The following is a 16,986-nucleotide window of genomic DNA, read 5'->3' on the forward strand; positions in this document are numbered from 1 at the left end:
CAAAAATAGATAGAGAATCTGTTTCGTGCAAAGCAGGGGGCTTACCCCCTGGGCAACATAGTGAATGCTTAACCAAGGTCCCTGACCTCGGAGACTTCAGCTTAGTGACCCGCTGCTGACGAATTCTATACAAAAGGCTTTGGGAGCTGCAGTTTTGCTGTGAACGGGGTGGGCTCCTGAAGCTGCTTGGCCGCCAGTATAGGTTACAGCAGTTAGGAGATTGCGGACAGAAGACTGACTGCCTGATTTAAATATGTCCCCTGCCCACTTCCTACCTGTGTGGCCAGTGGGCGTTAATTAACCTCTCTGTGCCTCATCTGTAAAATGGGGTATACAAGTTTCTACTTCACAGGGTTGTTATAAGGATAAAATGAGTTAATCTATGTGAAGTTTTCTTGGACAGGCCCTGGATCCTGTTAAGTCCACAATAAATACTAAGTTGTTAATACATTTTAAAATAAAATTTTGCTTAGGTAGTGTAGTGCAAAGGAATACAAACTGTGAAAGTTCTTTCGTATTTTATATATGCTTTAGAAAATGTCAAATATGTGTACTAGAGAATATCATCTTTATGGGTAAGATAGTGAGAAGAGGAGATAGAAAGTGTTAAAATTCTACCAAAGCCACCTTGGTACTTTGTGAATAGAGGAGATAAGACACTCGTATAAATACTTAGGACAAAGACAAGTGTTAAATGGGTGTCAGTGTTGCATGGGAGAGTATATACAACTAGGGGTGGGGGCAGTCTGGGAAGTCTTCATGGAGGAAGTGGCATTTGTACAGGGCCTTGAAAAATAGGGTAAAGGAGGTGGGATCTGACTGGCTCTCTGACAGGGCATTCTTTTGGTTGGGAGACATTTTCCTGCATTCAGGTAATTCTAAGCAACCGTTTATTGAGCACCTGTTATGTAGATGTTAGGCATGGAGAAACCATTTCCCCCTTGTAAAGTGTCTGGAGATACTTTTTTTTAAATATAAATTTTATTTATTTATTTATTTATTTTTGGCTGTGTTGGGTCTTCGTTGCTGCACGTGGGCTTTCTCTAGTTGCGGTGAGCAGGGGCTACTCTCTGTTGCGGTGCGCGGGCTTCTCATCGCAGTGGCTTCTCTTGTTGCGGAGTATGGGCTCTAGGCACGCGGGCCTCAGCAGTTGTGGCTCGCGGGCTCCAGAGGGCAGGCTCAGTAGTTGTGGCTCACGGGCTTAGTTGCTCCACGGCATGTGGGATCTTCCCGGACCAGGGCTCAAACTCATGTTCCCTGCATTGGCAGGCAGATTCTTAACCACTGAGCCACCAGGGAAGCCCTGGAGGTACTTTGGATTTTCACAACTAGGCCGGGGTAGGTTGTGTGTGCACTACTGGCATCTAGTAGGTAGAGCCCAGGGATGCTGTTAGACGTCCTGCTATGAACAGGAAGGACACCCACAACACAGAATTATCTAGTCCAAAACGTCAATGGTGCCAAGTCTGAGAAGCACTCACTAAAGCCACACTGGTAGAATCCACTGGAGGCAAAGAGAAGTGTGTTGGTTGTAGGCCTCGGCCCCAGACCCGCGGCACTAACAGTGAGGACCTTCCTCACACACTCAGAACATCATTATATACTTAGAGAGTTGAATTATTATTAACCAGCATGCTTAGCATGTTCTGGCATAGAAAGGGCCCCAGTACCTGCTCCAACTGCCTGCAAAGTTGGTATCACTGCCCTGTCTTTTCAGCCAAGGAAACAGGCTTGGAGTAGCAGAGCAGAGAATATTAAGGTCTCCCAAGAATCTGTCCTTCTCCAGATTCTGGGAGGTGATCAGAGGCAATTGGGCACACCCGGTAAGAGGCTGGGGTCCCATGGATGTGCAAAGATGTGGAGGGACCCTGTAGATACCAGTGCCTTTCCCCTGCTCTCTAGGTTGCCTCCCCCTAAAGGCAGGTGCTAGGAGGTGGCGTGTGGCAACCCCAATGCCTGTCTGGTTGAGGGCGGGGGAGAATTTCCCTGGAACTCACATTGTCGGCCCTTAGGGTACTTTGATGAGATGTATTCTAGGACAGTGATTTGCAAAATGTGCAGACCAGCAGCTTTGGCAGCACCTGAGAACTTGTTAGAAAGGTAAATTCTCAAGTCCTATTCAGACCTACCGATCAGAAACTCTAGGACTAGGGCCCAGCAATCTGTGATTTAATAAGCCCTCCAGGGAAATCTGAAGCAACTTGAGGTTTGAGAACCACTGCAGTAGGGGACATCTTGGGCAAAATTGTGAATTAAGCTGGTGTCACGAGGTTATCTTTCTAAATCTAAAAGTCTAAATCTAAAATGTTAATCTAACCATAGCACTCCTGTTAGTTCCCTTTCACCACCATCAAGATAAGTGCTCTTTCCACTCCCTTTTGTGTACCCTACTCTCTGGGTAATCTGAGTGTACCAATTAGGATTAGATTTTGCTGAGTATATCAGAGAACAAGAAAATAATGTTTTAAACAATTTAGAAGGTTATTTCTCTTTCACATCCAAAGATGTTGAGAAACTGGCATCCAGGTTTCTTGGGCAGCTCAACAAAGTTATTAGGAATCCTTCTAGCTCTCCAGTCTATTATCTGGGGTGTGGCCCTTGTCCTCACAGTCCAGAATAGTTGCCAGTATATCAGCCATCACACGTGTATTCTAGGCAGCAGGGTGGAGGGAAAGGCATCCTCTCCCTTCAAAAGACACATTTTGGAATTTTCACCTAATACTTTCACTTGCATCTCATAGGCTAGAAGTTAATCATGTGACCTTACCTAGCTGCAAGGGAGGCCAGGAAATGGAGTCATTTAGCTGAGCAGCCAATGTGTCCAACTAAAATTTGGAAATCCTGTTATTAAAAAAAGGGGAGAATGGGGGAGGGATGGACTGGGAGTTTGGAGTTATCAGATGCAAACTATTACATATAGAACGGATGGACAACAAGGTCCTACTGTATAGCACAGGGAACTATATTCAATATCCTGTGATAAACCATAATGGAAGAGAATATAAAAAAGAATGTGTATATGTGTATAACTGAGTCACTTTGTTGTACAGCAGAAATTAACACAGCATTGTAAATCATCTATACTTCAATTAAAAAATAAATTAAAAAAAAAGGGGATGGGACTTCCCTGATGGTCCAGTGTTTAAGACTCTGCGCTCCCAATGCAGGGAGTGTGGGTTTGATTCCTGGTCAGGGAACTACCAGAAAAAATTCGGGGGGTTGGGATGAATGGATATTAGGAGGCAGCTAGACATCTTTGCCTTTGCACACTACTCACAATTCTCAGAACCAGCGATGCTTTCTTTCCCTTCTGGGTCATCCCTCATGTTGTTCCTTAGTTTTCCATCTCTTTGCCTAGTGTGGAAGATTGGATTTCTCAAAGAGGGCCACACAAATATTTATTTCATCTCACTTGGACTCCAAAGTCTTTGACGCTCCTCAGAAGTGATGCTGTGTGACTTCCAAGATTAGGTCATAAAAAGGATATAGGTTTCTCCTAAATCCCTCGTTTTGGAATTCTTGCTCAGGGGACCAGCCATCATATTTTGAGGAAATCCAAACTAGCCCAAGTAGAGACCACATAGAGAGGAACTGAGGCCCCCAGTCAACAACCAGCATCAACCACTAGACGAGTGAGCGAACCAGCCTTCAGATGATGCCAGCCCCAGCCTTTGGGCCTTCCAGCCGAGGCCCCGGACACCATGGAACAGAAACAAGGTATCCCCATTGTGCCTTGTCTGAATTCCAGACCCGCAGCATCTGTGAGCATGAGAGATATGGGCATGGGTTTAAGCCAGTATGTTTGGGGGTAATTTGTTCAACAGTCATGATAACTAGAACATGTGGCTATCTCCTTCTCTTCCTCTAGGATTCAACTTAGATGTCAGATGTGACCCTTTCCACAGTCTTTTCTGAAACCAACCTCTCTGTTCTCACAAGTGTGTCTTAGGCACCCTCCTCTGTGTTTCCACAGGCTGCGATGTCATTGTGACTTTCCTTATTTAGCTAGTGTTTCCTTATTTAGCTAGTGTTTCCTTATTTAGCTAAATAAGACACTCTATTGGTGAGTGAATGAATGAAAGAAAAAGTGAATGATGTTCTTCTTTGTTGGCCTCTTATTCCTCTAGGAATGCCTTTCTTGTCTTGGGTCTCACTGCCAAGGAATAGTATGGAATTGACTGATACTGGCCAGTAGAGATTTACAGAGTAATGTCATCCTCGAGATGTTTATTTGTATTTTACTTGGAGTCTCAAAACTTTTAAGACCCAGTGAATGGATTTTTAAAATCTTACCCCTGAAAATAAATAAGTAAATAAATAAATAGTCTTACCCCGAATCTGAAAGTTCTCCAGTCTATACCGTCTCAATAAATATTATCTTCAGACACTGAATGGTTCTTGGCAGTAACCTGGGTTGTCACCCTCCCACCTCCACCTTCCTTTCCCTCACTCCCCACACTCAACCCCTCAATGAGTTCTGTCAATTCTACCTCCAAAATGTATACCAAATCTGCCCAGTTTTTTTTTTGGTCCCTGTTTAAAACCATTCTCTTGCTTGGATAACTGCAATGGCCCCATACCTGGTCTTTCACCTCCCACCCCAGCCAGCTGTTTCTTCACACGGAAGGCAGTGTAAGAATGCCTTTCTTAAGACATTCTTTTTTTCCCAAAGCAATGATTTAGTGTTTTGCACAAATGATCTATATTTTATAAAAAGTTAGGAGATTTGAAAAAACGTCCTCAAAGAGAGCAAGAAATCACCCCTTGGAATACGTTTACTACGGTAAATGTGTAGTGAACATTCTTCCACACAATGCAGTAGGTGTATATATTTGGTCTGTTGAACAAGGATGCAAGGCAAAACCAATCTCATTCTTTTTAATTTTTAAATATTTTTTACTTATTTATTGGCTGCGTTGGGTCTTCGTTGCTGTGCACAGGCTTTCTCTAGTTGCGGTGAGCGGGGGGGTTACTCTTCGTTGTGGTGTGCAGGCTTCTCATTGCGGTGGCTTCTCTTGTTGTGGAGTACAGGCTCTGGGCGCACAGGCTTCAGTAGTTGCAGCATGCAGGCTCAGTAGTTGCAGCATGCGGGCCCTAGAGCGCGTGGGCTTCAGTAGTTGCAGTGCATGGGCTCAGTAGTTGCAGCGCATGGGCTCAGTAGTTGCGGCATGCGGGCTCTAGAGCACAGGCTCAGTCGTTGTGGTGCACGGGCTTAGTTGCTGCATGGCATGTGGGATCTTCCTGGACCAGGGATCGAACCCATGTCCCCTGCATTGGCAGGCAGATTCTTAACCACTGTGCCACCAGGGAAGTCCCTCATTCTTTTTTAAATACATGAGTCTACCCAACGAGAATACAAGTTACATGAGAGGAAGCAGCTTGTCTGTTTTTGTTCCCTGATGTGTCCCCAGAGCCAGATAAGGGCCTGGCATATAGAAGGTCCTCAATAAATATTCAATATTTGTTGAATAAATAAGTTATTACTATGCAAATATTATCCATGGCACAACCAGTATTTATATTTGATACATTTCCTTTCATGGACAGTTAAGTGTTTTTCATGGAGTTTTAATTGCCTTCCCCCCACTTGTGTTGTCTGCCTTGACTGTATTCTTACATTCCTCAGCTTCCCCAGGATTGTGTGAAATCCCTGGAATGTCCTGTCCTGCAGAAACCCCTCTCTTGGGAGGCTCCTCCCTCCTGCTCCAACCTGGAATGATATTCTTTAGGCTCAGGGCACAATTCCATCCTGGAACTCCCCATCTGAATTCCATGCCTTCCCTTTTCTGGGGTTACTTCCTTGTTTGGATGGAGAACAAGCTCCAGAAACATTCTAAGAGAGTGTATGGAGAAGGACGGCATCTCTACGTTTTCCTGGGGAAAGAGATCTGACCTCTGCTTACCCCTGGAACTCATCCTGGACCCCCTCCTCACCGTCCCATCTGCTCCCCTTTCTAGTGCTTCCACTTGCCACGCCCTTCTGTCCCTCAGGCCTTTGCACTTGCTCTTCTTGCTGGACGCTCTTTCTCCAGCTCATCCCAGGGGGACCCTTCTCATCTTTCAGGACTCAGTCTGCATGTTCCCTCCTTAAGGAGCCCTGCTCTGAACAGTGTACCTAACGGAGACCTTTCCCTCTACTCCTGTCTCTCTCCGTCACCTCCCTCCATTGATTTCCTTTGTAGCACGTATCCTAACTGGCAAGTATGTTGTCTGTGTCTTGCTTGCTCACTGGATGTCTCCCGCACTAGAGTATCAGCTCCGTGTCTGTCCTGTTCACCGTTGTATCCTCCTGCTGGATGTGGTGCCAGGTAAACAGCAGGTGCTCCGTAACTCTTTGCCAAATGAATGAATGGGTGAGCAGTGCTTCTCTGTGACCTGCTGGCTAAGCTTCATCTGTAGAATGAGGATGATAGTGGTATCCACCACACAGTGTAGTAAGAATTTAAATGAAATAAGGAGTACGTTTTTAAAAAATGATTATCTGTATATAGTTAGACCTTGACAGTTATTATTCTCTTTTATTTCTCTGTCCCTGAATTCTAGGCTCAACTCTGACCCTGCTTGGGCAAACCTGAGCTAATCACAGAACCTCTTGGGCTGTCAGAATTTATTCAGTCAGGTATTTATTGAGTTGCCTACACACTGTTCTAGTGCTGGAGATACAGTGATAAACAAAATAAACAGAAATTCATGGAACTTACATTCCAAGATGTCTGATGGCCTAGATACTTTCTCTGATATTCTGTGTCACTTAGGAATTGGAATCATCTGACTGAGTTTTGATTGGAGGAGGGGATGAGGATTGGCCTTGTCTGACGATTTGGCAGGTCTCCTCCGACTGTGCATGTTTGAAAGTGAGTTTGCTTGATATGGCACAGCGTCTGATGATCTGAGAGCACATCAGAACTCGAGGAGTTGGCTGACTGCCCGCAGAGCCTTTTGCCCAGAGGGTCTTGAGATGGGTTGGGGGGAAGAGAGCAGCCCAGGTGGTGAAAACAGCCAAGGGGCCCCACCTGCCTTGGGATAACATTTCTTCTGATTTCCCACAGCAAACCTTTCTGTATCCTTCTTGCTGGAAAAGAAAACCAGATTTCTTATAGAAATGCACTCTTCTTGGGCCAAAGGAAAGTGCTGTGTTCATAGGTGTGTGTGTGGTAGGTGCTAATATGGTCCTCTCCGACTGGCCCCTAATTTTCAGATGAAGAAATGGAGGCCCAGAGAATTTAAGTGATGTGCCCATGATTGAAATGGGACTGGAACCCAGGCCTCTGGATTTCTGGCTCAGTGCTCTGACCCTACAATCTTAGACAACAATAGTTTCACTAGTTTCCATATACAGGCAGACCTCATTTTATTGCACTTCGCTTTATTGTACGATACTTCACAAATATTGCATTTCTTGCAAAGAGAAGGTTTGTGGCAGCCCTGTGTCGAGCAAGTTTCCCAGAGCCATTTTCCCAACAGCATTTGCTCACATCGTGTCCCTGTGTCACATTTTGGTAATTCTTGAAATATTTCAAACTTTTATTATTATTATTATATTTGTTATGTTGACTGTGATCAACAATCTTTTGCGTTACTACCACAAGAAGATTACAACTCGATGAGGGCTCAGATGATAGTTAGCATTTTTTAGCAATAAAGTATTTTTAATTAAGGTATGTACATTGTTTTTTTTTAACACGTAATGCAATTACACACTTAATAGACTATAGTATAGTGCAAACACAACTTTTATATGCACTGGGAAACCAACAAATTTGTGTGACTCTCTTTATTAGGTTATTCACTTTATTGAGGTGGTCTGGAACCGAACCTGTAATATCCCAAGGTTTGCCTGTATCAGTCCCAGGGAAGGGCTCTGATTGGTTCTGCTGGGGTCATGTACCTACCCCTTGGAGCAATCACTGTTGCTAAGGGGATGGGGTGACATGACTGGTCAGGCCAGGGGGTGTGGGCATATTGCCAGATGAAGGCGGATGGGAAAGCTTTCCAGGGTGCCAAAAATGAGTGCTTTCCCAGTTCACCACAGATGATAAAAACTTTTGCCTCCAAATTCTCACTCATTCTTGCTTGGCTTTCAGCTTCAGCTCAGTGCCCTGACTCAGAGCCTAACACTTAACTTCCTGCCAGGAGGTGACTTCAGCTCTGGGGAGAAGCAAGCCCATTGTGTTCGCTTGGATCGATTGATAAGAGAAATTACCAAGGATGTTCTTTTCTGACATTTGCCAGGGGCAAATTTTTCTATAAGGAGGAATGAGAACTAAGAGTATGTCCCAGGAGACTGATGATGGGGCCAGAATCTGAATCCCAGCTCTGGAATACAATTTGATACATGACCTTGAATTTAATGTAGATTGAGTTCATAAGCTATTCAACAAATTAATGGATCAATAATTCTAAAACGTTTTTGACAATAAACAGAAACGTGAATTATTTAAATAATATGCTAAATATGGAAACTTTCAGTGGACAGAAAAAAGGAGGTTTGGATTTATTTGCTGAGAAAGAGTCCCTGCAGGATCCCTTGGGGACATGTGTCATAGTGTTTGATCCTTGATCTGACAGATTAGGAAAGCTTCAGGCAGAGGACTCTCACTGTACAAAAAACTCTTAATGGAGTCTTGTTGAGAGGACAAGAAGAGAGAAGCATGTGATGTATCTGAAATATCACTTTGGGAGAGTCAGTCTTGTTGAATTTGTGTTAATGTAACAATAGTCCTCAAACTGGTATAACAGAAACATGTAGACTTTGTGGACTTAGATATATTTGCAAAGAATAATTTTTAAAAAAGTTAAAAACATAATTCTCATACAAATATATACTGAGCATGTGTCAAAGGTTAAGTAGAGAGGTGTTATGGACTAAATTGCGTTTCCCCCAAATTCATATGATGAAATCCTAACCTCCAGTCCTTTAGAGTGTAACTATATTTGGAGATAGAACTTTTAAAGAGATAATTAAGGTTAAATGGGGTCACAAAGGTGGGGCCCTAATCCAATATAACTGTTGTCTTTATAAGAAGAGGAAGGAACACCTGGGTTGCACATGCACAGAGAAAAGACCATGTGAGGCAGCAAGAGGGCAGCCGTCTACCAGCCAGGAAGGGGGGTCTCAGAGGAAACCACCCCTCTGGCACCTTGATCGTGGACTTCTAGGCTCCAGAACTGTGAGAAAATAAATTTCTGTCATTCAAGCCACCCAGTCTGTGGTATTCTGTTATGGCAGCCCTAAAGAAGTACAAGAGAGAACCAGCAGGAAGGCAAAGGTGGTTTCAAAGAGGATGGAAGAGACTGAGCTATATGGACAGTGAAAATGAGAGTGCTGGAGTGAGATTGCTAAGTTAGATCCACGACTGGTGAGTGTCCTTCAGGTCTGTAAAACTAGAACCTTCAGGGTACCTTCCTAGACAAGAATCGTTTGCATCTTTTTTTTTTTTTTTAATATTTATTTATTTGGCTGTGCTGGGTCTTAGTTTAGTTGTGGCACGAAGGACCTTTGTTGTGGCATCCGGGATCTTTTTTGTTTTTACTTGTGGCAAGCGAACTCTTAGTTGCGGCATATGGTATCTAGTTCCCTGACCAGGGATCGAACCCAGGCCCCCTGCATTGGGAGCACGGAGTCTTAGCCACTGGACCACCAGGGAAGTCCCAAGAACCGTTTGCATCTTATCAGTCTTCTACAAGTTGACATTCTTGAGACCTAATAAATACCAAGTAACAAGTCAGACTTGTCACATTGTCCTGGAGCGGAGTTTGTCATCAGTGGAACTATTGCCATTTTGGACTGGACGGTTCTATGTTGTGTGGGCCGTCCTGTGCCTTATGAGATGTTTAACAGCATCCCTGACCTCCACCCGGTAGATGGTAGTAGTATCTGCTCCCCCATCCACTTGTGACAATCAAAATGCTTCTAGACAAAATGCTTCTTGCCAAATGTTCCTTGGTGGTAGGTGGGCAAAACTGTCCCCAGTTGAGAACCACTGTCCTAGTATAACTTTGAATCAAAGGCCCAAAGCCATCTTTGTGCCTGACTGCCAAGTTTTAGATAAATGTCATTAACAGTATTCACATTTCTGCCCCTCCCTATTGGTATGACTTTGGTCTGTTTTTTAACCTCTCTGAGTTTCTGTTTCTTTAGCTGTAAAACCAAGCAAACACACCTTTACCTCAGAGTTGTGTGTGATTAAGTGAAACTGTATGTGCAAAACAAAGACATCATCTAACCCTTGTCATGCACTAGGCCCATGATTGGCCATGTCCACACACCTGTGGCCCCAGAGGCCCGAGAGCTCCCCTGGGACCACTTTGGCTGGTGGAGCACAGACATCCAGTCTCCACTGCAGGACATGGCAGGCGCGTACGGATCACTGAGAAGCCAGGGCCCGGCGGCTGACCTGGGCGCCTCTCCTCACCGCTGCAGGCAGGGCAGAGGAGTGGGTCACCTTGACAAGACTTAGGTGAGGAGAGGGGAGGGGCTGGCTGCCCACCCTTCTTTACCCTTGGCCATCATGGTGTTTCCCTCTCTCCTCCCCCTAACCTGATGCTGTTGTCAACCCCTCCACTGCTTTCTGCGAGGACCCTGGCCCTGCCTGTTCCTCTCTCTCCTCTGGCTGAGGCAATCAAGGGTACCAGAGTAGGGGGCCGGAATTCCATATGGAAGTGTAACTGGCATCTTTGTTGCTCTCCTTCCACTTCTGGTTTTCAGAGGTGAGCTTGTTGATCAACTGAACTGAATTTATATGTGTGTGTGTGTGTGTGTGTGTTTTTAAAATTTTTATTGGAGTATAGTTGATTTACAATGTTGTGTTGGTTTCAGGTGTACAGCAAAGTGAATCAGTTATACATGTACATATATCCACTCTTTTTTAGATTCTTTTCCCATTTAGACCATTACAGAGTATTGCAAAGAGTTCCCTGTACTATAGAGTAGGTCCTTATTGGTTATCTATTTTATATATAGTAGTGTGTATATGTCAATCCCAATCTTCCAATTTATCCCTCCCCACCATATGTGTGTATTGTTAACATGTTTTAATACTTTGGTAGGATTTGAGGGGAAAGGGGCTTTTGTGGTCCCAGGCCCCCTCCCTGAAGGAGGAGACAAGGGATTACCTAGGAAGCCACTCTAAGACCAGCCCAGCTCCCTCCATGGGACACCCCGGGACTCCATTGTCCAGCAAAGGGGCCCGTGCGCATGGGGCCCTGGGACTGGGGAAGGGCTTATGTTGGGGTTTCTGTCTTCTTTTTCTTTTTTTTAAGCTGCTAAATGTGTGGTAATTTTTTTTTTGCAGAGGGTAGTGGTTCAGAACTGGTTCATCCTGAGGTGATAGAACCCTCTCCCATCTGTGGGGACAACTGCTCCCCATTCCCTGAGTATAGAACACCGACGGGTGCAGCCTGGGCTTAAGTCTCTCTCTGGAGTGAAATGACACTACCTCCAGGGAAAAGGAGAACTGAGTCAGAGCATATGGTGAGCACCTTCTCTCCAGGGTCTTCAGCTCCACTTCTCATTCCCACAGTACCTCGCTACCTGAGTGGAAGCCATACGAACTAATATAAACAAGCTATTAATTATAGGAAGCACTCTGAATTATCATATTAGTGAACCAACCTGTGTGAATCATGACTTGTCAGTAAGGTCATGTGCTGCACCAGGCTGTAGGTAGGCCATGGGAGACGGTGAGTGCTCAGGTCAAGGGCAAGGCAACTGGTCCTAGATCCACGGCACCATTTGCTGACCCTGGGCAAGAAGACCCTTAATCTCCCTGGATTTCAATTGCCTCATGAATAAAATTGTGAGAATCACATACTAGAATTTTTTTAAGAAGTGGGGGTAGGACCTATGAGCAGTGATGTTCTGGGTGGGAACTCAGGCTCATTTCTTGTAGAAATGGTGCAGCTGGGTGGCCCACTATTCACCATTTAACAAATGTTTAATGAAGCCCCACTGTGTGCCAGCACTGTTCTAGGGGCTGATGATACAACGGTGAACAAAACAGGCAAAAATCTCCTCCGTCTTGTATTCTATTGTGGAGAGACTGACGATAAACCAAATAAGTTAAATAATGTGTCAGTTGGTGATAGGTGGTATGGAGAAAAATAAAGCAAGGAAGAGGGAGAGGAAGTGTAGTGGCCAGCCCCAAATGGCCCTCCAAGGATCCCCCCTGCTATTCACACTCTTGGGTGGTTCCTTCCACATTGTACCAGGGTTAGTCTGTGTGAGCAATAGAATGGGGCAGAAGTGACGGAATGTCATGTCTGAGATTAGGTCTTAGAAGCCTGTGGCTTGCTTCTTGGGCTCCCTCTCTGATCACTCACTCTAGGGGAAACTGGTGGCCATACTGTGAGGACAGTCAGGCAGCATACGAAGAGGCCTACGTGGCCAGGAGCTGAGGTACCCAGTCAAAAGCCAGTGAGCAAAGGGGCTTGCCAACAGACTACAACTTCACGGGAGACCCTGGGCCAGAGCTCGGAGGAAGCCTTTTCCTCAGTGCTCTAGAGTTGAGAATGTAGACTGAATGTACTTTCTGCATGGCCACCATCACTCGGCCCTGTGCTAAGTAGTTTATGTCTACTATCTCACCTAATTCTCCTAACAGCCATACTGAGTGTACTATTATTATCTCCATTTTACAGACCAAGGCTCAGAGGCTAATTCATATGCCCAAATCGTCCAGCTAGGAGGTGTCTGAGCTGGGACTCACACTTGGGTCTTTAAGCTCTCATGATATTCCACCTCTCCTTTGCTCTTTTCAGACCAGGCTTGTGATGTAACACTAATGCCCTTTTCTCTTCCTTGTTTTATCTCTTGTCCTCCAAATCATTCCTAAATATTGACATTTATTGAGCCCTCTGGCCCCCGGGCCACAGTCGTCCCTCTATTTCACCTCTGGAGTGTCAAAGGGTGGCTCCAGTACTCACGAGGATGATGGTCTATCCCACTCCAGGTTCATAGTTCCTGGAATCTTGTAAGAACATTTAACAGGAGATCTACCCTCTTGACAAAGTTTAAGCGCACGATACAGTATATATATATGTATTTTTATATATGTATTTTTTATTTTTGGCCATGCTGTGTGGCATGCGGGATCTTAGTTCCCTGACCAGGGATCGATCCCATGCCCCCTGCATTGGGAGCGCAGAGTCTTAACCACTGGACCGCCAGGGAAGTCCCACGATACAGTATTGTTAACTATAGGCACAGCAGGTCTCTAGAGCTTATCTTGTGTAGGGGACACTTATACCTGTGAAATAGCAGCTCCCCATTCTCCCCTCACAGGTCAGGTTTGGCTCCAGCCCCCTTTGTCCCCTATAAAGGATATAAACTTCCTGCCTTTCCTTAATTCTGGAACTTTCTCTGTGTTGCCATTGCGTGCTCCTCCTTTCTTACTGTTTTTATGTAGCTTCCTTTGTATTAGAGAGGTATCTAATTATTAAGGTAATGAGAGGTGGGATCTCTCACTTCTCAGGTCTTTGCTCCATAGGCTATGAGGCACGTTGGTGCTCCTGCTGGGAAAACAGAGAGATTTCAATCTAGGGCACACCCCCAAATGCTGTAGGGGCCAGGCAGTTACTGGGAATGAGCAGCAAGCCTGTGGAACACACGGCCCTCTGGGAGTGCCTTTCTATTTCCTGTTTTGCTGGAGACACAGGGATAAGCACTATTTCACTTCTCTTAACACTGATGTGAAAAACCCACAGCACAAGCAGAATGATAAGCGGCAACCGTCATGGGCTCTGTGCTGTGGTGATAGTGGGGTGGGCTGGGGAGGACTGTGGAACGCAGAGAAAACATTTATATAAGGTGTGGCTGCAACCCAGGACGGCTGAATAGTATCCCACGGGAATGCAGGCCTCCTGTGTACAGATATTCCAACAGAAGACCGCCATCTTGGGTGATTTGGGTATATAAAATTGACTAATTTTTTTTTCCTTTTTTTAATTGAAGTATAGTTGATTAGATTATTGTGTTCGTTTCAGGTGTACAGCAAAGTGATTCAATTATATATATATATATATATTTTTTTTTTTCAGATTATTTTCCATTATAGGTTATTATAAGATATTGAATTTAGTTCCCTGTGTCATACAGTAAATCCTTGTTTATGTATAGTAGTGTGTATCTGTTAATCCCATACTCCTAATTTATCCCCCCACTCTTTCCCCTTTGGTAACCAGAAGTTTGTTTTCTATGAAAATTGACTAATTTTTAATTTTTGAAAAATAATTTTAAAATACTGTATAGGTCAGTATAATGCAAGTCAAACAAAACATTTATGGGCTCATTCGGGGTTCTAAACCTTGGCTGCAGGTTAGGGTCACCTGGGGAGCTTTTAAAAGTGCTGATATCAAATCACACCCCCAGCCAATTAAGTCAGAATCTTGGGAGGCAGGATGAGTCATCAGTATTTTTCAAAATGTCCCAGGTGATTCCAAAGTGCAGTTAAGGTTCAGAGCTACTGGGCTTGATGACCATCAGTTTGTGACCTCTCATTTCGAAGGGCATGTTTTGGCAGGAGGCTGTTATGAGTGCTTTGCTCCACCTGGGCCTTTTCTAGTGTTCATTGGTAGGGCTGCTAGATCACCAGATGTCAGGTGCCCTGGATGGGACCTCCAAAGGAAAACATTAAATGCTCTCCTGTTCTATTTCCCTTGAGGGCCCCAACTCTTTGTCATGAAATGTGGGTTTTTACGGTGATGGCAGAAGAGGTCCCTGAGAAACTCATATGTTGTTTTACCTTAAATGGGTGCAAAGCCTCTTTTCGTGGTCCACACTATCTGATTTAACATCTTGTCCTGGGTACAATTTCTTATTCAGTCACCTGGGTATACTGTCTATATGTTATATGATAATGACTAGATGTCATGCACATGCAGTCACATTGTGACCATGTGACAATGCCCAGTGGGTAGGTATGCACAAAAAATCATCTTCAAGGTCTCAGGACTGAGTATGGTGGGCCTCACCAGATACCATGGTATTATGGTGGTATTAACCATGGTGGGCAAATGGCAGTTCTGATATTCCTTCCCCCCTCCTCAGGTGATGGTATTTCCCACAATCCCATCCTTGACTCTGCTGTCTTGTTTCTCTTGGATCACCTACTTTGGCTTGCACACTCATACCTCTTAAATCTCTGCCAAGAATTCTTATTCTCTGCTGAGTTCCAAGCCCATATTTCCAACAGTCTATTAGACATTTCCACCTGAATGTCTTATAGGAACCATGAACTCAATGGTTAAATAATAAATCCTGAATTTATTATTATTTTCAATAACTTTGTTACTCTCTCTCTCTCCATTTGCTTTGTTTTTTGCTTTTTTTTTTTTTTTTTTTTAAGGAATTTACTGAAAGGACACACAAATGAAGAATTGATAAACCAGAAGTAAGGAGGATAGGATCCCAGGAAACTTGTTGATTCACAGCCTCAGATACACATGGGTAGCCTTTTGTTTATTTATTTATTTATATTTATTTTTGGCTGTGTTGGGTCTTCATTTCTGTGCGAGGCCTTTCTCCAGTTGCGGCGAGCCGGGGGCCACTCTATCGCGGTGCGAGGGCCTCTCACCGTCGCGGCCTCTCCCGTTAGCGGAGCACAGGCTCCAGATGCGCAGGCTCAGTAGTTGTGGCTCACAGGCTTACTCGCTCCGCGTCATGTGGGATCTTCCCAGACCAGGGCTCGAACCCATGTCCCCTGCATTGGCAGGCAGATTCTTAACCACTGCGCCACCAGGGAAGCCCTGGGTAGCCTTTTAAGACGCTGTCTTTGGATGACTCATTTACAAATACCTCCAGTCCCCATGTGTTTCTGCTCAAGATTCACATTCCTGAGCAAGATGATCTGGTTGGCCTATCTTGGGTCATGTGCTCACCCCTGACTTTAACTCAGGTGGGTGGAGCCTGTGGTTGGAAACCCACCAGAAACAGACGAAGTGGGATAGGTGCAGGTCCAGCAGGGTGCTGTTACTAGGAGAAGGGGAAGAACTTCCAAGGAGGGGAAAAAAGATTTTATAAAAACTGTCCTCATCTTATTAATTTAAACATTACGGGGACTTCCCTCATAGAGCAGTGGTTAAGAATCCACCTGCTGATGCAGGGGACACGGGTTCAAGCCCTGGTTCAGGAAGATCCCACATGCCGTGGAGCAACTAAGCCCATGTGCCACAACTACTGAGCCTGCATTCTAGAGCCCACGAGCCACAACTACTGAAGCCTGCGTGCCTAGAACCCGTGCTCCACAACAAGAGAAGCCACCGCAATGAGAAGCCTGCGCACCGCAACAAAGAGTAGCCCCCGCTCACCACAAATAGAGAAAGCCTGTGCACAGCAACGAAGACCCAACGCAGCCAAAAATAAATAAATAAATAAAAAATAAAAAGATAACATTATGCAAGCAGCACATTAGGAAATGCATTTGTGAAAAGCCAAATAATGAGGAATGTAGACTAATACCTTACTCCTCATCTTACTCTCATCCCCAGAGGTTAAGTACTACCAAGTTATGGTGTTTTTTATAGATTTTTTTGGTACATTTAGATATTGTAAATATATATGTAAACTTACATGTATATACACATTAATATAACTATTTTTAAGTGAATATGATGTACTGCCTTCACTTAATTTACAGATCTTTACCATTTCAAAACTTACAGTTCTACCTCATTTCTATTTTTACAAGTAATTCATAGTCAACATTAATTTAAGCAGTTCAGAAGTTTATAAAATGAAAAGTAAAAATTTCCCTCCTTCTAATCCACATTTTCCTAAATTCCTAGTGCTGTTTCCCAGAGGTAACCACTGTTAAGTTTCTTTTGTATCAGAAGAAATACTTTAAGGTAAACAAGTAAGTAGGGCCTATTTCTAGGACCGCTCCCTTTCTTTATCCCAACAATATTACAATGCTGATTATCATGTTTTTCAGCCCATTTCCATAAATAGAGCAAAATCAATAGTATCAATGGATGGATGGATGATTGCCA

At 44.3% G+C, this 16,986-nt stretch overlaps 1 long non-coding RNA gene across 4 annotated transcripts in view; it reads left to right on the top strand.

Annotated features, from left to right (window-relative positions):
• Positions 1-16,986, top strand: part of LOC309664984 — a 152,702-nt gene that overhangs the window by 59,936 nt on the left and 75,780 nt on the right. The gene's annotated exons all lie outside the window — the stretch shown is intronic.

Source organism: Balaenoptera physalus, assembly GCF_965194825.1.
Source record: "Balaenoptera physalus genome assembly, chromosome: 7".
Classification (NCBI taxonomy): Eukaryota; Metazoa; Chordata; class Mammalia; order Artiodactyla; family Balaenopteridae; genus Balaenoptera; species Balaenoptera physalus.